This window comes from Dermacentor albipictus, chromosome 8 (genome assembly GCF_038994185.2).
Source record: "Dermacentor albipictus isolate Rhodes 1998 colony chromosome 8, USDA_Dalb.pri_finalv2, whole genome shotgun sequence".
Lineage (NCBI taxonomy): Eukaryota > Metazoa > Arthropoda > Arachnida > Ixodida > Ixodidae > Dermacentor > Dermacentor albipictus.
Window position 1 is genome coordinate 39,353,642 of NC_091828.1, and position 24,162 is coordinate 39,377,803.

The 24,162-nt window shown below is 44.0% G+C and overlaps 1 pseudogene; it reads left to right on the plus strand.

The window, feature by feature from the left end:
* The first annotated feature begins 1,811 nt into the window (after positions 1-1,811).
* The window catches only part of LOC135916300 (uncharacterized), a 28,114-nt pseudogene continuing 5,763 nt past the window's right edge, over positions 1,812-24,162 (plus strand).

The window sequence follows — 24,162 nt, forward strand, 5'->3', positions numbered from 1 at the left end:
TGGTGAACGCTGCTCGAGCCAGCACGTAGCTATACAGGTTAGTTTTGCCAGTTATAAATGCCTTTCTGAAAGAAACAAGCTGTGGAAAAAAATTGTTAAGCTGTGTAATACATCCTGCTAATCGTGTAGATGCCAAAAAAACATGATTTTCTCGCAATAGTTTGTTTCTGGCGACGGAAAATTGCTACGTTGCGTATTTGCAACAACGTGGTCACTGGCTTTGTTTTTTTGTTCTCGAAATAGAAATGGATCCTATGCGCTTTTATTGCCGTGCAATTCCGTCAGATAGCGAAGACAGCGAACTTTCCGGGAGTGACGACGACGCCGAGTGTAAGTCTGTTTGGATTTATCGTCTGTGCAGTGTGTTGTATGGTGGAATGCGCAATTTTTTTTATTAGGGTGTGTGCGCACGCACGCTTCTGTCTCGCATCGTTAAAGCTTCACCCTCATGTCAGTGCTCCTGCGTTTACAATCTTTGGTTATAACGCGAAGACACCATGCATAGTGATTCCGTCTTCTTTCAATATACAAATGTACCCTGTTTTCAATTCCTGCATTTTGCTTTGTTTTATCGCTAATTTAATTCGCTATATATCGCTGTCTGTGCTGCAGATGTTCAACCTGATCTCGAAAAGCTAAATGGCAGCACAAGCGATTCGAGTGAATGCTCCGACGAGGACGAAGGTACAGCTAATGGCCCAACACCTCACCACCGCCCTATACAAGCTCAGAGAAGGATAATTTGGAAAAAAGCGAATCTAATGAGAGATCCGCAGACAGTTCAGGTCTCCGGGCAAAGTGAACTCCCAGAGTACATTTCCCAACTAGAGACACCATTCCAATGCTTCAAGTTTCTCTTCCCGGGCTCGCTTATTTCGCTAATTGCAGATCAGAGCAATTTGTATGCGCTTCAGAATGATGTGTCAGTCCCTCTGTACTACCGCAGAAGAGATCGAAATGTTTATTGGGACGTGCATGTGGATGTCGATCACTCAAATGAGGAATTCGAGGTGGTACTGGAGTGCAGAAACCAGGGTTAGCCAAGTCGCTGACAACTTTCCTGAGGGCCGCTTTGAAAAACTAAAGCATAATATACATTTCATTGACAACAGCACTCTCGGCCCAAAGGACGCTCCAGGAAGAGATCGGCTTGCGAAGGTGCGGCCTCTCACTGATACCATAAATGAACAGTTGTCGCTTGTGCCTCTTGAAGAGCATCTGCCTATTGATGAACAGATTATACCCTTCAAAGGTAGAAGATCCCTCATGCAGTACTGTCCCAAGAAGCCCCAAAAATGTGGTTACAAAGTTTTTGTGCTCTCCGGTGTAAGCGGCTTCTCGTACAAATTGGAGGTGTATGCCGGACAGGAGAACACGGCGCAAAGACTTTCAGGAGAGCCTGACTGTGGAGCGAGTGGAAATGTTGTTCTTCGCTTTAGTAAAATGATTCCGAGAGGCGCACACCGCAAAGTGTACTTCGACAACTATTTCAACTGCCCAAGTTTGCAGGTGCACCGAGAAAAAGACTCTGTACACTGCATTGGTACTGTGCGGACAAACCGGGTCCCTAGAGTGAGCCTGCCTAGCGAGCAGGAAATGAAAAAAAAGGAAGAGAACATTTTTAAGAGAGGGTTGCAGTTATGGATGGGATTGAACTGTCATGTACAAGGTGGCAAGATACCCGAGCAGTGACGTTGCTCTCCTCTTTTGTTGGAACAGAGCCTGCTACATGTGCATCAAGGTATAATCGTACAAGGAAAGAGCAGAGTGAGATACCACGCCCTGCAGCGATTACCATCTACAACAAGCCCATGGTAGGCATCGACCTTTTGAACTCCCTCATCTACACTTGCCGTCCCTACCTGAGGTCGAAGAAATACTATTCTCGTGTTTTTCTACACATGCTTGACTTGACCACTGTAAATGCTTGGTTGCTTTGCAAGAGGAATGTCATGAAACAAACGTGATCAGCACACTGAAAGGCTACTTCCGTTGGCTGAGTTCAAGATGGACCTGGCTGCATCACTCGGCAAGGCTGGGAAGACGGCGCTGAAGAAGCGAGGAAGGCCTAGCAATGAGTCACTAGAACAAGCCTCTGATGAGAAGGAAAAAGGGTTACCATCATCTCTAACTCCAACTCAGGACGTCAAGCTAGATCAGGTATTATTTCTAATCTATGGAGCTTTGTCTCAGTGCTCATTATTTTCATTTCTTTCCTGAGGTTGGTCACTGGGTTCTTTGGAGCAAGAAGCGGCAGCGCTGCAAGCTTCCTGGCTGCACAGGAGTCTGCATCAGCTACTGCGAGAAGTGTGGAGTGCATCTCTGTTCCACAAACAAGAGCTATTGCTTTTTTTGTGTACCACACTACAAAATGAGTCCATCTTTCTCATTACATACTGATTACTGCTCAAGGTATAGAACCAACCTTTTTCAGCAAGCAAGCTAAATAGCTTTCTATTGTGCTATGGGTTCCCCTTGCTGATTGTCATGTAAACAAATGCTACAGTTTGAAACGCAATGAGCCGGGCTTTCCTCAACTTTTTCTTTATGTGCACGTTGTTGCAAATATGCAACGTACCCTTTTCTGCCAATACAAACTGTCTAAGTCCAGTAAGGATATTTTTTGCTAGTACAGCTATTGTAATGGTTCCCTGCATCAACATGAATAATCTTATGGCAAAAGAAAGAATTGTGCAGTAAAGGGTTAATACATAATGACTATTTACAAAAAAATCACTAATTAAGTGTTTAACTAAGAACCTTAGAGCTCATGTTGCAATTTACAAATTCTAACCGCGGAGTTCGCAGTGCCGATATGCTTGAAATGAATGCTCAGGATGACGCCAGTTTCTAGATATTTCCCGAACTTCGCGGAGAAATGTATGGGTGGTCTAGTTACGTTTGAGCTTCAATGCACAAATTACCATTGTGTTAATAAAGTTTGATGTACCTAACAAAACCAAAAGACAGTCTACCAAAAGACAAACCTCAAAGCGCAGTCTATGAAATCAGCTTTGCTGACTGTCCGGCTACGTACATCGGGGAAATCAAACATCTATAAGAAAGAATCAGACAACTTGAGAAGGACATCAGAATAGTCAACCCAATACGCGGTGCCGTCACCAAACATTCTGAAGATGCCGACCACAAAATTGCTTTCCATGAAATCCAAATCCTTAAAAGAGAGACTAACTAGCGAAAAGGCTGCTACTGCAGTGATGGCACATTCAGAATGCGGCTGGTATATAAACCGCGTGAATGGCAACCTACCCTCTCTGTATGTGCATGGCCTCGGCGACACGACGAAGTAAGGAAGAGCGCCCAGCCAGGTAGGACCCCGCTATAGGTCACCAACACGAAAACGGCTGCGCTCCCCTACCCCAAACCCGCTTCAATTGAAGGATGGATGTTATGAGCGTCTCCTTAGGAATGAGGATGCTCATGGAATTTCTGCTCTTGAAGGGCCCCGAGCATTGGATATCCCAGCCGACATTCACCACCGCTTCCTACCCACTGTTGCGCCCTTCCCGTCTGTCAAGAAAATGATCCGCGTGAAGTGTTTCTCCCCCCCCTCCCTTCCGCGCTCTCCCCTCATTTCTACGAAGGGCCTTATAAAAGCTGCACACCGCCACCGCCGAATAACACCCTCTGAGGAAGGAGCTTAATGGGCTTGAAACGCTGGGATAATACTTTGGTTGGAGTGACACTCAAAGCACTGACTTATTTGAACACCACACACTAGTTGAACCACGAAAACAGCACCAAACTTGTCGTGAAACCCGCTGCCTAAAACTAAATTCAGTTTCGATAACGCCTTATTACAGACTGCTACCCCAGAGTTAGAACCTATACCAATATCTTGCTATTGTAAGGGTAACCGTACAAAAGCGACAATTAGCAAGGGTAAGCGTATAAAAGCCACAATCGTTTACAATTATTACAGTGTAGTATTCCTGCGAAGGAGGCTATATGTCTCATACTCATACCTGCTTCTTCGATAAATTCATGCACACAACTGAACAACGCACGTTGAAGCGAAAATATCAAATTTAAGTAAACTGAAATGGTAGGTCACTGAAATGAAAGTGTTCTTCACCGCGTAGGATGCAGTGTCCTTTTAGCGCTGTCGTCGCCAAACAAAGGTCACGTAAAACGTTATTGAGAACTTTATGAAAAAGCATTATTATACCGTAAACGCTTCATATCTGAAACTTGTCCTAGTCCTTGTGAAAAAAAATTTTAATGGCAGAGACAGAGCGAACGCTACCGTAGCACGAACACTTTAATCATAAGCATAAATTGCGAGCAACGCCTAGGTGCTGCTCGTGTGTGTGGAATGACAGCAAAACGCGCCAAAATGCTTCGTGAGAGATGAGAGCTTCAACGGTAATTGTTGGGTTGAGCAAGGTGTTGAATCACTGATCTCTTTTTCTGCGAAGCTGCTGAGTCAAGGAGCATCATGCCACTTTGAAGATATTGAAGACAACTCTCTTCAGAGCTGCTGCGCAGCCGGGCTCTACAAAGTAGGAAAGTAAGCTCAGTTGTTAAGAAGGAAATCCTGACATTCAAAGGTGCCTATGGTAGGGCGAAAATTATGTGGATATCATGCGAATAAAATATTCTTTAAACCATTAAATGCTTCTATTCAACAAAATGTAGACCGAGAATTGTGGAGAAGATTCGTTGGCTATAGGGACGTAGCTACCGTAACAAAGCACACTTCTGAGACAACAGCTAAGCACAACCTCGAAATTTGCTGCGGCTGCTCATGCAACCACTAGAAGATGTACTGTAATCAACACCCTATTAGTATTTTCTTAAACCTTACGTGTGTGTGCGGTTTTGTTTAGCCGAAGCAGAATAGTGCCTAATTTCGTGCCCGTTTAAAAATGTGCAAGTATCGCTTACGGTGGTAACTGCGGGCTATGCGAAGTTTTTTGCATGCACCGTGACATCCGACTTTTCGAACGATTCTGGAAAGGATTAACAGCGGGACCGAAAAGTTTGTGCAGTGCGTCCAATTGTGCGTATGTGACCCTACAGTGTCTATGAAGCCTGTCCAGCCAGACGAAGGTGACGACTGTGAAGCCGATACTATGACTGTGAGGACAATGACATGACGATTGCATTATTGACAGCAAATCTATTAAGGTTAGTTGTTCAACCGTTCTCCTGCTGTGATGATTAGATTCGCGGGAAATAACAATCACAGAAAGCAGCAACGCAACCTTCGTCGGAGCCCGAATACCTAGTTCAAACTCATACTTGCCAGGGTTTATCAAAGCAGCCTTGCGTATACTTTACTCGAGTGGACAACGTCATTGTGCCATGTTTTTTTTCAGCCAGCAAAGCGTAGTGTTACTTTGCCACGTGGCATTTTATCTGCTCAAAATTGAAGGTCAGCTTGGACTTTGCACGGCGACGACTATTAGAGGCCTTGTGCTATCATAGAAGTTATTGGCAAGGACTATGATCGATTCTGTTAAACTTTACCAAACGTGCAGTGTCAAAGAGCGTACCATAATATGAAGAAGATTTATTTAAAAAAAAAAACACTGCGTGTTTTAGTGCTGTGGCTTACACAATCTGGCGTGTAGATTTTGCAAATTGACCATGAGGATCAATGCGTGCCCCATGGTATGCTTATAGGCATTCTCTATTGTAAAATGTAGAGTCGATTTAGATCATACACAAATCGCTCAACGCGAATATTTATTAATAAAGGATCCACCGCCCGAATTAGAGCTGGGTGTTTTGTGCGCCAGGGCTGTGCCCTCGACCTTGTTGTTTTGGATGTATTTGAGAAAATGTCTAGGCATTTATTACCCGCTATGATTTCTTTGCTTTACAATAAATCCCACAGAGCTAGAGCTCTCAACTTATGCGTTTAATGTCACATTACTTTGCACCAAAAAGCAAAGCATAAATGAAGCAATTGCTATTGTCAAATATTTTTGTGAAATCATACGCTGCCTTGTAAACTGGGCGAAATACTTGGTGTCCTGGCTTGGAGAATGGCCAACGACCCCAGACTCTAGGCCAGTGTTAGTTCAGTGAGAACACCTGTCAAGTACTTTTGTGTTCTATTTATCATTATCATCAGCAGCAGCAGCATCATTAGTCTCGTTTATGTCCACAGCAGCACGGCCTGTGCCTGCGATCTCCAATTACACCTGTCCTGTGCCAACCGATTCGAACTTGCGCCTGCGATTTTTTTTAATATCATCACCCCCCCCCCTCGTCTTCAGCCATCCTTGACTGCGTTTCCCTTCTTTGGCACCAAATCTGTAAACCTAATAGTCCACCGGTTATCCAACCTACGAGTTTCATGGTCTGTCCTGCTCCATTTCTTTCTCTTAATGTCAATTTGAATAACGGCTTGCTCTCTAACCGTTTTTTTCCTGCCTGTGAACTTTACGACTAACATTCTTCGTTACATGGCTTTTTGTGCGGTCCTTAACTTTTTCTCGAGCTTCTTTTTCCGTCCCCAAATTTCTGCCCCATATGTTAGCACCGATAGAATACGCTGATTGTTAACTATTCTTTTTAGTGATAATAGTGAGCTTCCAGTCAGGATCTGTTAATATCTGCTGTACGCATTCCAACCCCTTTTTATTCTGTAGATCTCCTTCTCATGATCAGGGTCCCCTGTGAATAATTCACCTAGGTAAACGTATTCCTTCACAGAATCTAGAGGCTGACGGACGATCCTGACCTCGTGGTCCCTTGCCAGGCTATTGATCATTATCGTTGTTTTCTGCATATTAATCGCCAACTCCACTCCTACACTATCTCTGTTAAGGTCCTCAATCTTTTTTTTCTTACTCGTTCCCAGTGTTGCTCAACAGGACACTCATCTGCAAACTGAAGGTTGTTGAAATATTCGCCGTTGATCCTCACTCCTAAGCCTTCCCAGCTTAATAGTTTCAATGCTTCTTCGAAGCTTGCAGTGAACAGCATTGGAGAGATTGTGTCTCATTCTTTGACCCCTTTCTTTGTAGGTATCTTTCTACTTATCCTGTGGAGAATTAGGATAGCTGTGGAATCTCTGTAGATATTTTTCTAAATATTTACGTAAGCCACCTGTACGCCTTGATTACGTAAGGCCACTATCATTTCTTGTATCTCTACAGAATCAAATGTCTTTTCTTAATCTATCAAAGCTACATAGAGAGGCTGGTTGTACTCTGAAGATTTCTCGATAACCTGATTAGTTACATGGATGTGATCCATTATAATGTATCCCTTCCTGAAGCCATCCTTTTCCCTTGGTTGACTAAAGTCCAGTGTTGCCCTTGTTCTATTAGAGATTACTTTGGTAAATATTTTATATAATACTGGGAGTAAGCTAATGGACCTATAATTTTTCACTTCTTTAACGTCTCCACTTTTGTGCATTAGTATAATATTTGCATTCTTTCATTCTCTGGGACCCTTGCAGTGGATAGACAATTCGCATAGAGTGCCGCCAGTTTTTCTAGTATTATACCTCTTCCGTATTTGTTTAGATGGACTGTTATTCCATCTTCTCCTGCCACCTTTCATCGTTTCCTGTCTTGCAAGGTCCTTCTAACTTCAATGCTAGTTATAGAAGGAGCCTCTCTAAGCTGTTCATTACTACTTCGAATAGAGGTATCGCTGCTGCTCTGGGTATTGTACAGGTCAGTGTAGAATTCTTCCGCTTTTTTCACTACATCTTCGACATTGCTGATGCTATTACCCTGCTTATCTTTCAGTGCATACACCTAGGCTACCGTTACATTGCTAAAAATATTTAAAATGTTTGAAAGCAAGGAGAATGAGGATAGGTGCACAACTGTCAATTTTTATTCGGCAGGTGGACATTATGTAGCGTCTTTTGTTTTTGTTAATGAAGTGTGGTAGAATATCGAAGTTTACACTTTGCGTATGAAGGAACAAATGCTACACAGAGTTTTTGCTTCGGGCTTCTCAGTGGGAAAGGGCAGCCGCATCGGCTAGTTGAGAAAATAAATGAGAGTTCGTATATTCTTGTATGCCAGCCAGTCTGCAGGTTCCTCTTTTTTCGTGGCACAAACCACTGGCTTTATAGACAGTGCGCGAACTCACGATAAGGCAACCGATAAGTGAGATGATCACAAGCACATGGAACGTGCTGGTAAATGTTGTTAGTTAATTGAGGAAGCTCATAATCGCTGTAAGGTTTCTGTCAGTACTGTTTTATCAAGAGTCACTGATTCGCTCGTAAAACGTTTCTTAAAAGGAGTGTTACATTGCAGTAGCTTGAAACTCTATACTGAGATGAATAACAAGGCTCCACAGAACAAAATGTGCTGAAGTGTGTTAACAATGCACGCGACACTTGAAGCAAGCAACTTTTTTAAGTGGCAGACAGGAACTTTACCAGTGCAAAAAATATAGTGCGAAAGCCTTAAGTGGTTCGTTGCAATGCCTAATACCCCAAAAAACGGCGTCTAGTCCAGTGATCCAAAAATCAGTTACACAAAAAATAACATAATCAGGAATGGCTCATACTCACTTAAGCAAGCAAAGAATAAATGGCTCTACATGAATGAAAAAAGCATTCATGGTATGCATTCACGTGTTACACACGCGTAACACGTGTTACAGAAGTGCAACATGCTGCCGAAAGCTGTAAATTGGCAGGAGGGCCATATTTGCCTGATTTGCAGCAAAGCAAAAAAATATCGATCCCATGTTTTTCTTGATAATGCTGGGATGCCGTATATTTTCGGACACACTACAGCAAACCCACCATAAGAATTCCTGTTACACCACTTGAGATAGCGTACCCAGCGATCAATCATTGTTATCGCGTTCATTTTGGCACCATTATGTAGTTAGCCTTCACAGAATATGGAACTCTTTTTAGGGCGGGTATCATTGCGATCCTGACGCACGAACTCCACGTAAGTATTTCAGTTCAGAGAAGCCATTTTATGCTTTGTAGATGTCCAAAGAGCAGGTTCAGATTGTATTCCTGAATGACTGCTAAAGGTGGAACTTCTGACAAAGGCAAGGAAATCCTAGAAATGCAAAATCATTTTAAGTTCGGATGTCGGTTATTTCCTAAGCCTGGGCATGTACCGGTAATCTATAAGCATTTACCTTTGTTTCAGACAATTTCTGGCCCGCGTGACAATATACATGATCTCAAATGCCCGCGATATGAAATAAATTTCAGCATATACATTTAAGACTGTCACTTGTGGGAATGCGAGAGCATTATAATCGCTTTGGTTAAATGTTTTCGATTGATATTTTTCGTGTTCCCTTGCTTAAGCTTCTGAATGGTGCTTCCGTGGGCGACCACATTTCACAGGTGCGGCTGTGGTATGCACTTCGGAGTGCATCGGAGTTGACACAGCACCGGCGAAATCCGAAGAGCACGGAGCTAAAGAGCAAGTGACGTACGGAAGGGAGCAACGTGACCTGTCCAATGACGCACGGACTGGGCCCGCCTAATTTTATATACTCACGGTTTGGCGTCGAGAGTGCATCGCAGTAGACACAACATCGATGAAATCCGAAGAGCTGGAGACACGTGGGGGGCAGTGATGGAGAAAGTGACATGACAATAACCCATGCACTAGGTACAATTTCAATGAACCCTAGCGATGGAGCCGCCGTGGCGTCAAGGAAGCCTGCTCTTCTCGCATCCCGGGGTCCCGCTTTACAGTTCTACCTAGAAGGAAATGTGCCGAATTTTCTTCTCGATTCCACTAATGTACTTTGTTTAGAGAAACCTGCCTAATAAATCTGACGCCAATCGCAGATTTTTTACGTGTTCTTGCAGTTAGCGCCGTCCGCCATTTTTGGTGGTATTTTTCCGCCCCGCCACCATCAACAACGCCAGATTATCGCGTAATGAGGCGTATAATCCTTTCGCATTTAAAGGGTGGCCTAATTTTCAGAGTATTCAGCTGTTGAGCTTGGAGGCTTAGTTTGATGTAAGCATCGGGCAAAGGTTTTCCTTTTATATAGAGCCCAAAACAATGGCAGATATCAACCTATCTACCTATCACGAAGTGTCCAGATGGAGGCAAACAATAGTTTATATTAAAAAGCAAGTCTCCTGAAGTGACCATTCACACCGGTTTTCGGCATAGGTAGCACCACAGACCGTGAGTCGCGACTAAGGAGTGTCTCACGGCTACTATTTACACGCCGCATGGCGCAGTCCACCCGTTGCCACTCCAAGACACCTCGCGATTGATGCCGTTCTCATCTCGCCACACGTGCATCGCCATGCAATATGAGCGTATGCAGCGTCGCGCTCCAGCACCTCTGATTGCATCGGAAGATTTGGTATTCGAGTCGCGCGACTTCAATATCCTGCAGCAAGCGACAGGACCTAAATGGTTGCTTTTGAACTGAAGCTACTATTTCTGATCCATTTCGTCCAGCAACCTCTTAGAGTCACCTCCGTGAATACTTCGTAGGTACAACGTGATCCATCCCCTCCTCGCAAGCGTTAATTCCCTGTCGTCTTCGAGGTCTACATTATACTCAAATGAAAGCAATGGCAATGGTGGCCTTCGCTCTCTTCCATCAGCCTCACCGTAATATACCAGTGATAGAACAATTAAATTTCGAAAATTTATCGCGATTTCCACTGTATGTATATTTAGGAGGGGTCATCGCCGTATAGACTTTGTAAGGCTCATCGCCATCTTAAATCATGCGCGTTCAATGTATAATAGCGGTGTGAAAATTAGCGTCATCAAAGCAGCATTATTTAGTATGTCGTGTAATGTGACCTAACAGTTTATTTTTCTTATTTAAATGCGAAGCAACAGAACTACTAGACCTCTTCTGTCAAAAAAAGAAATATTTTTAACGGCCACACTACCGCTTAGAGGGAGATGCCGAAAGTATGCAAACAAAGGCAGAGAAAAAATATTTCTATGTTCATTACTTGCCCTTTCACTAAAACCTCTAGCATTACCTGTTCAAACTCTCTTGCGATGTAAGGCCGTCACTCAGCAAGGTTCTTTTAGTCTTTAAGATGGGTATCTCTGAACTGAGATATCGAGTTCAAAAAATTGTGATTCACTCAGGCTTTTAATGTGACCTTTATTGCTATATTTAGTGTTATCTCTAACGTGGCCAGAAAAAGAACATGAAGTGTACTATAGGAGTTAAGTTATCGCCCTTGCTTTATTTATCCAGAGCTGAAAGAAGACCTACAGAAGCACTTTTTCTTTCCGTCGTGAGCTCTCTGGTATATTTAGATTTATTTTCAATCCTGAAAAAAGGAATTGAATTATTTCAACGGCTATCTCTAAAATTGTCTGGTAACCTAAATTTGTGAACAGGGCGAGTTAGAATTTTTTTATGAGACGGCATGCAACTGGGCTTTGTCTATCCTGCGACTGAGTATGTTCCAGTACATGTCTTTATGTACATTACAGGAGACATTGCAGTTTCTTATGGCATCTTTGTGGCAACCTAATTAGAGCAATACTGTCATGTCATGCGTGATAAAGTGTTAAAAAAGCGTGGCATTCAATCACTAAAGATTTGCTTTGTGCATTGGAATCCGCCATTGGAATCTGAACCTGGCAACGTTTAACGTTAGAACGTTATCTAGTGAGGCGAGTCTAGCAGTGTTAATGGAGGAATTAGAGGGTAGTAAATGGGATATATTAGGGCTCAGTGAGGTTATGAGGACAAAAGAAGCATATACAGTGCTAAAAAGCGGGCACGTACTGTGCTACCGGGGCTTAGCGGAGAGACGAGAACTAGGAGTCGGATTCCTGATTAATAAGGAAATAGCTGGTAACATACAAGAATTCTATAGCATTAACGAGAGGGTGGCAGGTCTTGTTGTGAAACTTAATAAGAGGTACAAATTAAAGTGGTACAAGTCTATGCCCCTACATGCAGTCATAATGACCAGGAAGTCGAAAGCTTTTATGAAGACGTGGAATCGGCGATGGGTAAAGTCAGAACAAAATACATTATACTGATGGGCGACTTCAATGCCAGGGTAGGCAAGAAGCAGGCTGGAGACAAGTCAGTGGGGGAATATGGCATAGGCTCTAGGAATAGCAGAGGAGAGGTATTAGTAGAGTTTGCAGAACAGAATATTATGCGGATAATGAATACCTTTTTCCGCAAGCAGGTTAGCCGAAAGTGGACGTGGAGGAGCCCGAATGGTGAGACTAGAAATGAAATCAACTTCATACTCTGCGCAAACCCTGGCATCATACAAGATGTAGACGTGCTCAGCAAGGTACGCTGCAGTGACCATAGGATGGTAACAACTCGAATTAGCCTAGACTTGAGGAGGAATGGAGGAAACTGGTACACAAGAAGCCAATCAATGAGTTAGCGGTAAAAGGGAAACTAGAGGAATTCCGGATCAAGCTACAGAACAGGTATTCGGCTTTAACTCAGGAAGAGGACCTTAGTGTTGAAGCAACGAACGACAATCTCATGGGCATCATTAAGGAGTGCGCCATACAAGTCGGTGGTAACGCCGTTAGACAGGAAACCAGTAAGCTACCGCAGGAGACGAAAGATCTGATCAAGAAACGCCAATGTATGAAAGCCTCTAACCGTACAGCTAAAATAGAACTGGCAGAACTTTCTAAGTTAATCAACAAGTGTAAGACAGCGGACATCAGCAACTATAATATGGATAGAATTGAACAGGCTCTCAGGAACAGAGGAAGCCTAAAAACAGTGAAGAAGAAATTAGGAATAGGCAAGAATCACATGTTTGCGTTAAAAGAGAAAGCCGGCAATATCGTTACTAATATGGATGAGATAGTTCAAGTGGCTGAGGAGTTCTATAGAGATTTATACAGTACCAGTGGCACCCACGATGATAGTGGAAGAGAGAATAGCCTAGAGGAATTCGAAATCCCACAGGTAACGCCAGAAGAAGTAAAGAAAGCCCTACGAACTATGCGAAGGGGGAAGGCAGCTGGGGAGGATCAGGTAACAGCAGATTTGTTGAAGGATGGTGGTCAGATTGTTCTAGAGAAACTGGCCACCCTGTATACGCAATGCCTCATAACCTCGAGCGTACTGGAATCTTGGAAGAACGCTAACATAATCCTAATCCATAAGAAAGGGGACGCCAAAGACTTGAAAATTTATAGACCGATCAGCTTACTGTCCGTTGCCTACAAAGTATTTACTAAGGTAATCGCAAATAGAATCAGGAACACCTTAGACTTCTGTCAACCAAAGGACCAGGCAGGATTCCGTAAAGGCTAGTCAACAATAGACCATATTCACACTATCAATCAAGTGATAGAGAAATGTGCAGAATATAACCAACCCTTATATCTAGCTTTCATTGATTACGAGAAGGCGTTTGGTTCAGTCGAAACCTCAGCAGTCATGGAGGCATTACGGAATCAGGGTGTAGATGATCGAGCCATATGTAAAAATACTGGAAGATATCTATAGCGGCTCCACAGCCACCGTAGTCCTCCACAAAGAAAGCAACAAAATCCCATTAAAGAAAGGCGTCAGACAGGGAGATACGATCTCTCCAATGCTATTCACAGCATGTTTACAGAAGGTATTCGGAGCCTTGGAGTGGGAAGAATTGGGGATAAAAGTTGATGGAGAATACCTTAGCAGCTTGCGATTCGCTGATGATATTGCCTTGCTTAGTAACTCAGGAGACCAATTGCAATGCATGCTCACTTACCTGGAGAGATAAAGCAGAAGGGTGGGTCTGAAAATTAATCTGCAGAAAACTAAAGTAATGTTTAACAGTCTCGGAAAAAAACAGCAGTTTACGATAGGTAGCGAGGCACTGGAAGTGGTAAGGGAATACATCTACTTAGGGCAGGTAGCGACCACGGATCCGGATCATGAGACGGAAATAACCAGAAGAATAAGAATGGGCTGGGGTGCATTTGACAGGCATTCTCAAATCATGAACAGCAGGTTGCCACTATCCCTCAAAAGGAAAGTGTATAACAGCTGTGGGTTACCAGTACTCACATATGGGGTAGAAACCTGGAGGCTTACGAAAAGGGTTCTGCTAAACTTGAGGTCGACGCAACGAGCTATGGAAAGAGGAATGATCGGTGTAACGTTAAGGGATAAGAAAAGAGTAGATTGGGTGAGGCAACAAACGCGGGTAAATGACATCTTAGTTGAAATCAAGAAAAAGAATGGGGCATGGGCCGGACATGTAATGAGGAGGGAAGATAACCGATGGTCATTAAGGGTTACGGACTAGATTCCAAGGGACGGGAAGCGTAGCACGGGACGGCAGAAAGTTAGATGAGCGGATGACATTAAGACGTTTGCAGGGACAATATGGCCACAATTAGTACATGACCGGGGTAATTGGAGCAGTATGGGAGAGGCCTTTGACCTGCAGTGGGCGTAACTAGGCTGATGATGATGATGATGATGTATTGCATGATATCCGCTGACGATGATTAAGGCGGTTGCTTAGTAAGTTGCCGAAGAGTGTTGGCAGTTGTGTGCGACAAATAAATCACAAGGTGGCAGAATGATAAGGCTAATCTAGGGGCATATTAGGTCGTATATTCTAGCTACGTATAAAAAGATGCCTAATAGCGAGAATGCTCACTTGCCGCTTTCAGCAACGAGCCAACTTCCTGGCCTTATTCCGCCCTATAAGAGCCATGCGAGTTAGGGGTGCCTAACAAATTCCTCGTGGAAATCACAAAATATGTCAAGCCATACTTCACGTGATCACTTTGACGCGAAATATTGTCGACGACTGCCAGATCGGCCAGTCGATCATTGACAGGATATGTGAACCCTTCGCCCTTTCATGCCTACGAACTCATGCGACCATCTACCTTTACTGAGCCAGAAATGCAGCCGTTAACCTAATTTTAATCGTGCACTGGTGGTACAAAAAACAATGATGAGAAAAGTGAGCTGCCGGAAGGCCGCCTAATTAATAAGTCATCGCTCCGATAATAAGCCACTGCACCTTCTGTACAGGTAACAAAAATAAAAATGAACATGTCTGCAGCAATGACCGAACTTTAAGTCGGATTTGGCTGCACTTGGGTGTTAGCATGTGGTTTAAATAAAATGAAAGAAATTTATGAGGGCGAATCAGAAAGGCTTTGCCCTTATTTTTTATAAGCCATAATATGGTGCATCCCGGTAATTTCAAATTTACGTACTAATCTACGTGCCTTAGACCATTTTTCTGCATAGTCACCTCAACGGTTGACGCATTTGTCTGGTCGCAGCACTAAATTTGAGAAAGGTCTTCAGTCAGCTACGCACGCGCCCTCCGCGAACGCTCATCGTCATGTAAGTCTTTACAGCTTTTTGCGAACTGACAACACCACCATCTCACATTTCTCAAAGCGAGACACCTTTTGCCATACGTGGGCTGCAGTTCTCTGTGAATTTCGACGCCTATTCGTCCCTTGCTCAATAGCAAACAAATCACACTTCGTTGTTCGCACGCTGCGGACGTGTGAAGCACAACCGTCATCTTTAACAATTGACAGCAGCGCCGTGGCGCGAAGCTACCAGCAGGCAAGATCGGGCCGATTCAGGAAAGGTCCACCACTGGGAACGGGTATGTTGACTTCGCATTTAAAGGGAAGCTGAAGAGTCTGTCGAATTCAATAAGACGCTCATAAACGGATGCGGGAACCTTATAAACCATGAAGGTAAAATTTTGGGGGGGATTTTTCACTTGGGAGCGACGCAATCATCGATTAAAATTGCGCTGTAGCTCCGCCCCCCGTCGAGCGCCGCGCGCTGCTGCTGACGCTGACGATGCGAGCGGAGGCCGGAAACCGCGGCTTAGTGACGTCAACACTGGTGTTCCGCTCCTTCGCAGTCTCCGCGACCGTGCCTGACTGGGCTTATTTCTGCGTGCGTGCCGTCCTAATCTGCTTCGCTTGACCCTACATTCCTTTATTTGTGTCTATATAGGAGTGGTAGTTGACGTGCGCAGCATCAATTGAACTTGTAGGCCGATCATGCCGGCGTTCTGTGCAGCCTACGCTTGCACGAACACCAGCGGCGGCGACGATGTTCCGATGTTCCATTAGTTCCTGCAAGGCAAAAAGCTTTCGTCTAAGTGGGAGGCCGCTGCGAAGCGAAACAATTTCAAGCGCTCAAGGACAAGTGTTGTGCTCTAACCAGTTCCGTAACGATTACTACCAGAGTTTATCAATAATGCGTGCTTTGGGTTCTCTTAAAAAGAATAGTTAGCCCGCTGAACGGAAGGTTCATGTTTATCGCCCACCGTTGATGCAGGTTTCATCGCCAAGCGCCGCGAATTTTCTATTCGCACGTGTGTTGCAAAACAGCCTGCATGCAGCTACCATAACGCAGGGCAAGCGTAAAGTTTGCATGTGTTGGAAAGCCTGCTCACGCCAAGACGCTGCGCTCCCCCTTCTCTCACAAACATAAGAAACCGACCATCTCACGTAGCCGACGGAATTCGCCGGTTACGGTGCGGATGGCGCGCTAATGAAGGTTCTATACTACTACACGTGCTACAACAGCCGGTAAACTTTTCCCGCGTTTAAGCCATCTGTGTAGATTGCCGACAGCTTTGGGACAGCGCACAAATGCTGAAGATCGCATCATCGCTTACGTTCTACGAGGAGGCATGCAGGAACATAACACTACAGTTGTTTGACCGGAAACGTACTCACTGGAACGCTGAATGCAGCTTAGCAAAAAACATACTCGCCAATGAACATTTCCAACACAAGGAGATGCTAACACTTCGCCTTCGGTCACGTGGAAAGCAATGCTTGCAACAGCATTTTTTGCTTCTTGGAGAGGCCGGCTCTTCGCAATCGGCTCGTACATTTAGTATGTACAAGTATGTACGTACGTGTAGTATGTACAAGTATAAACTCCTTACAAGTGATCTTTCACGCGACAGCGACAGCGCTACAAGCGAGGCGATGGCTGTCGCGTGCACTCGTCGTCTGCAAGCCGAACTTTATGTGAGTGACAGCTTTGAGCAACGACTTCCCGGTATGAGGACAGCAATATAAGCGCCGAAACTAGCGTGACGCATGCTTTATCAAATTAAGTTGATGTATTATTTATTTATTTATTTTACTGGTACTGGTACTATTTTACTGGTATTTTACTGCAGAAGGAGCATAAAATATTTTTGAAGGTCTTGGACTAGGTTCTTATTCTTGCACGTGTAAAATTCAATAGTTTGCTCGTTGCGTGCGACAAACATTAGTATTTGAGTTATGTACATCCAGTTTCGGTTTCGCACAATTGGCCAGTCGCTCATAGCATTTCCGGGCGATGAACGACGAGTTCTAGATTTCTAGAAACGGGCGATCGAGCGACAATACCGAGCGATTTGTTCAAGCGACGGCCCGTTTTATCCCTCGAAGCCGTCGCCCGTCACCGTCGCGCGCAAAATCGCTCTCGTAGTGTTTGGACTTAACGCCGAACTGCTCAGAGAAACGCAAGCGCTCGAAAATTTCCATGACCGTCTCAGCAAAACACCACCAAACTACTTTGCACCGTGCTTCGTGTGTAGCGGCAGCAGTCGGACCGGACGAACACCATTGTTGACGTCACGAGGCGCCCGACCAATCACAGGAGGAAACGAGGCGCGCGAGCTGGGCGTTTCTGCTGCACTTTTCGTCGAAATAAAATATGTTTGCGCTTTCTTTCGCTCAATTTCGATACGATATTCGAATTCAGAGGGTTGAAAACCACGGCGTACTGCTCTTCACTCATTTTTTCTAGAAAAGCTTTCAGCTTCCCTTTAAAGGCGTAATTGAGAAGAAAAATAGAGGCAAGGACTTTCTCATTCGCCTCCGTAATTAAAGTGATGCCTGTTGTGTTTTCCTTGTCTGTACTTCTCATTATAAAGCAAGGCTTTATATGTCCACCTACCCTGACTTTACATGACATTCATCTCACCGAGTACACTGGTCTAATCTCAGAGACCAGGTAATCAAAAGTTGCAAATTGGTGGCCTCATATTGATATGAGTGCATTAAATGAGTTTTCGAAAAGTTTTGGGACACTGGCTGATTCTGCAAAGTCAAGAAAATGGAAATCTTAGTTTAGGTTGGTCTTGATATGGCTATGACATTAAATTCGCTAAGGTGTAGCACTTGGAACTAGCTTCTTCGGTTGTTCTAGATTTTGTGCTGGTGTAGTGAGAGGGCTCTCTCACGCATATGTGGCGCAGAGATCGAATGCATGTAGGACTGCTGTGACGGCAACGTCGAGGAGCTTGGAAAGAATGCAGTTGCACAGTGGGGCTGCTTTACAAGGCGCAAGATACTCTTTGTGGTACCATTACAAAAAAAGATAGTTCTCAGGACCTAGATTTACAGGAGTGAATAATCACATTCCTTGGAATTGGTGTAGACACCCTAAATGTCAAGCGTCATGCATCAAATTTATAAGTACAAATATTTGTAGAGGCAATATTAGCTGAACCGCGAGACCTACACCCTTTGATACTTATTGTGGGATGCATGGTGTTGCGCGTATAGATAAGCCAGAATGTTAAGTAATGAACATTTACATCGATCATGGAAAAAATAGGTGAACTTAATTCAATTACATGGTTACTTCAACGCAAGCAATACCTTCACAAGCATGACAGGCGAACTCGAAGAGTGGCTGAGCTGCTTCACTTGTCTCTCTGCAGTTTTTGTGATTTATGCTGCACCTCATCTTGCATACTGAACCTTTGAGCATGAAACATGCATCCACCAATAGTTGCATCGTGCCGGCGGTGACATCCTAGGATGCCTCCTGTGATTCAGCGCGTAGTGTGACGCCGGACCAAGCCCTTCAAATGAAAGAGGCGGTAGCCAGTATCAGGAAAGCGGTGATCACCGGCGAAGGTAGCAACGAGAGGAGGCGCCATGCGAGTAGCGCTCTGCGAGTGGGCGCGTGGGAGAGTGCGGACTTGCGCGTGGGGTTGCGCGCAAATCGGCGGCAAACCCTGCAGCCATATGGCTGTGATTGCATTCCATGCTCGCCGCCACGGCGGCGTCCGCTCGCAGAAGAGGGTAATCAGCTACGGAGGGCATTCATAGATAGGCTTTCGCCTATCGCAGTTTAGCTCAGCAAAGTGCCATCGATTTTTCTATGCATATAACAATACTGGGGTGCTATTACGTAAAGCTATTCCAACTTTTCTATTCCAATTCTGCAATCAGCCGTCCAGGATTGGTAAATTGATGCCGTTTCTTCCGGTGTCATGAATTTATGCTTCAATAGGCTGTTTCTGACGTTCCTGATGAAATGAGGAAATCAGAAATGAAGTGAAGACGACGTCGTAAGTCTACGGGGTGTACCCGTTTGCAGATGACCCGTTGCATTTTCCCAGCAATTCCGTAACTGCGCCACATAGATCTGTTCCAGGAGGCGGCATCTGTAATGACGTAGGCCACACGAAGGAATAAATTTTCTACCATTATCACAGCTTCAACTATAATTTGTGTGTGGACATCGGCCTTGACTTTCCTTCTTGAGGCAAAAGCACCAAGAACATCGTGCCACTTTCCCATCAATGGCTGAAAAAGGATGACGGAAGCGCGGTCTACTAATGAAGTACTCGTGGTGCTTGAGCCCTAGTCGACTAGCACGTCCACATTTCCGCAGTGGTCAAGTGACAATTCTCAGGCAACTTCATTTCATCAATAATTATTTCCCACCAAGAGACTGTTGCTCTGGAATTTGGCAGCATTTATCTCCTAATGCTCCGAAGTCCTTTCTGCTGAAGCCATATCCGCTCCTAAGTGTACGCAGATACCTTTATAGACACGTGCGACCAGGGAGCAGCATAATTTTTCGTTTGCGCAGATGTTCATACAGGCGCCTGCCCTTCATACGCATAATAATGCAATCGAGGATCCATTCTGTCCGGTATCTAAAATCTTCGGCGCTCTTCCTCTAGGATGAATGAAGGGTCAGTTGTATGAAGGAATGAAAGCTTAATGAAAAGCCAACTCCCATTTATTAAAAAGCTGAGGGCCTTTTGGCACGGAAAACAAGCCTATTTCAGGGCTTTTTCTCACAGATTTAGAAACCAACTTGCAGTTAGGAGCGAAGCAATAAGTGGCCGCGCCGCTAATCTCGTCAGATATTTTTGCTATCCGGTATATTTCACATCTCTTAGGAACATTAACAGTAAGATATACCCGGAGCTCTTCACCTTTCAAACTGACACGAACAGACACATACAATTATTCCAATACGGGCTTTATTTTTTCCGCGCCTTGTGTCACCTGGGGCGCTATAACGTAAAACTATTCCAAACCTTTCTATTCCAATTCTGCTATCAGCCCTCCACCATTGGTCAAAAACTTTTTTCGACCACTCCCACTTCACCTGTCTGTCACGCGACGTCACGAAAACCGCGATACCTCCCCATCTGATATGATGTGTACACACTGATTATGCATGATTTTACAGAAAAAAGAAAAACAGTTATTTCTGATTTGAGCCCGTTTCGCCATAAACCTTCGGCAATTGGTAAAAAGTTTTCGTGCTGCACCCACCTCACCTGCCTGTCAGGCGACGTCACAAAACCGCGAAAACTCACCGCGTCAAAGTGACGTGTATGCGATAAAGATGCATTAATATGCCGAACAAAACTGAATTTTCTTCGGAATAGCCGCAGGCTGCCCCGTTCCGAAAGGAATATAAGATGGCTGCCGCCGATCACTCAGACGCTGGCTACTCGCACCTGCCGGAGAGCATGGGTGTATTTGTGTATAATAAAACTTCTTGCGTGGCCGTGTAACGTTTTCGAGCACTTTCGGCACGTTTACCCCCTCATTCTGCCAACTCTTCTTTGCTGAGGGTCCATTTTAGCGTCATTCTTGAGCTTCCGTTGCATGCCGCCGCGATTTTCGACCAGCCACCGCAAGCTAAGTAAGGGAAAGCCGACCAATCGTAGACGCCGGCACCACCCTCTTCATCCGGTTATCGACTTTCAGTGCAGTGGCTCGGCCCCATCGAATCCCTCTCCAATTGAGCGTTCTCCTCGCCTCTTGTCAGCCAATTATATACGACAAGCCGCTCAGTGTAGGCAATGTTATTCGTTTTTCAAGCAAACAAAGTGACCTCCTATAAACGAGCAGAGCATTTGATTGGTCTGTTCAGACAACCCTGCGGGTGACCGCCTGGTGCTTGCGTTGGTGGTTACGCAAATTTGACGTCACAAGATTGGAATAGAAACATATTGGAATAGTTTTACGTTATACGGCCCCTGTAGTAGACGACGCGTTCTGCGGAACCGTTATACTGACCGCAGCGCCAATTTTGTGCCATGATGCGGAAAAGCGCTAAACTACGGTCCAGATGCGTCGGTGGGCACACCTGCCCATCTAACCACTTTACATTAGATATATATAGTCGCGCCGCGCTTCGACGTGTACGATCCGTCCTACACCATCTATGCTTGCGTGAAGCGCGTCATCGCATGCTTTCGCGCACCGGCACACGTACGTGTAGTTTGCCCTTAAGGTGATAAATGCAGAAACGCAACTGCCCAAAATAACTGACTGTACTTAGCGTCGACGAAAAAGTGTACGTATAGGTTTTCTTTGTGCTTTTCTCGCAATATATGTGTATCCTATAGCGTTCCTGATTTTCATCAGTACGACTGTGAGAGCTGGGAATACGTATGTTCGAAGTTTGGGTTGTGTGTTGCCTCATGTACTTTCCATGTACATATTGTTGTACCTGACATACAGTAAACATCCCGGAGATATTCGATTTAGAAAGCATAAAAAGCATTAAAAATAATCCTGTGCCATAATATGGATCACGAGCTCCTTATTTATAACCTTAATGAATAAATATATAAATAAAAAATATTTATTTAGTGGATCTCTGAAAACTTTTTTCGTGAACAATATTTCGACATTGTGAGATTGTATTCACAATGTTTTAGGCCAAAAATACTGTTTAACATTCCATTAAGACGTTCATGAGAAACGGTAGGTCTAACACCTACAAGCACGACTCTACAAATGATGTGGAACAAGGCAGTACAATTCATTAACATTTAAATAATGTTCTCTGGTGACCGAGGCCAGATTTGGCTTGGCAATATGAGACTCCTCTATTCCACATAACCCTAGCCTCTTGGCCCTTTAATGGTCAAACACAGTTCGAGATGAAGAAAAATTAGAATATCTTAACCTTTATTTGAAGCCACGGAGGGTACATGGGTAGAAAGAACGACAACGAAATGTGATTACAAATATAAAAATTTGTTAGTAATTGGTTTGTTAAACTACCTAAAGTTAAAACTTCCTACAGTGTATAAATACACAACAATAGCCTATATTTTAAGTTTCTCGTGATGAAGTGATACTTTTAACTTGTCGATAAGCGTAACCTACATTACACTTTGGGCAGTACAGGGCTAATCAGGAGAGTTGTCCACATATGAATAGCAAGTGGTGAAGGAAAGCCCTTTACTACTACAGAGAAGTGTCGCAATCTCTTGGTACTTTGAATATCATCATGGATATTGCTTCTCCGTCAATTCATTACCGAACACGCTAATAGCACCCTGCCTGTAACTGATATCCGTATACAGTGGATTTATGATAAACGGGAGGAGAGGTTTTAGAATATCACAAACAAAATTTGCCCCACGTCTTGGTGCCATTCAGAAATGATAAAGGTCTCTGCTATGGTGACATTTCAGTAATATATGGAAACTCATAAATAGCTTCGACTAGATAGCGCCTACCTAGTTTTGCACAGCGAATGCCTCTATGTCCAATACGATCGTAAAGTCGTCACAATGCTGTCTACTGCTATACATAGGTGTGCTATACCGAGCAAAGAAAAACACTCTTCACAGGCCCTGATCACTGATTCCACTAACCACAGATTGTCATGAAGCAGCATGTGAGATTTTCTTCTAAATATATTTCCTTCTATGAACTGCACCACTCTGCAAGCCACGTACATCTTGCTGAAATGCAGACTGTTTGCGACCCATGTTGCTGCTGATCTCGCCGGACCATTACTTCTATCGAACGACTTACAGAGTTGGTCTTTATTTTACGAATTTCTTAAGCATTAACATGAGCTGTCCATGTTGACCAACTTCAACATCTGGCCTGCGAATTTTAATGCTGTCCTCTCAAAAAATTTCAGCACATGCAGGAGTGTGTAATGACACCAACTAAGATTTCATTCTAATTTAAAAGTTCATAAACAAAACATTTCAGCAGTTCAACTGACTGTTTTATTCTCGGGCGTGACGAACATTCTCTGTGAAATATTGTAAGCCTAGCTAGCACATTAATGACCCTTTCTTGCACAGTGTGCAACCACAACCAAAGCGACGCTGCCATATTTTAAGCACTACTGGCCAAGTAAGTGCATTAAACTGGGTATGTTTTCTTTAATTTTCTGCATTCCGAACGATTGGCTTCTCGAAAACATCATTTTTACGCAGAAATCATTTGTGGCAGTGCTCTCTAGCAATCCAGTTGCAGAGACAATAAAAGTTTTAAAATACTTACAGAAAATATTTCTTCAAAAGTAAAATCAGGCGTATTGCACACACTAACACCAGCAAGTCCCAGTATACAGATCGCTGTAAAGCGATTCATTCTGTGTCACTCGTTTCTGGATGCGTTTTCTTTGCGACTGTATATAATTCGACAGATGTGTGCGACGTATGCGAAGGTCAAGTTAAAATGAAAATTGTATGGTATTTACGTGCTGGATTTTATTTCCCAGGCCAGCGCCTTAACCCACTAAAGACCAGCATGACCATATGGTCACGTTAGTCTGCACAGTGGATTTCAATTAATTAAGAATAACAAAACGACACAAAAATTGCATTTGACAAGCCCTTTGACAGAATAGAGTTCCCTTTATGGATACCAAGTGGCAGCAGCTGTCAGTCGTTTTGTGGGAGCCCCTCGCAAAGGTGGGAATAAATGTTGCTCTGCGAGTAGCGTCGCCATGCATCACTCCAAGGGGCAAGTGTGTTTTTTTTACTCCTTGTTTAAGCAATAGCCGGATATCCTTACGTCCGTATTGCTCTTTGAATATGTTACCTTCGATGAGTATTGGTGAAAGATTACTCTTGGATTTATCCATGAATGTGCGTGTTATCCTGCGCGTTGCCATATGGTCACGCTGGGCCTTTAGGCTTCCTAACGTCTCATTTTTTTTAAACTTCATTCT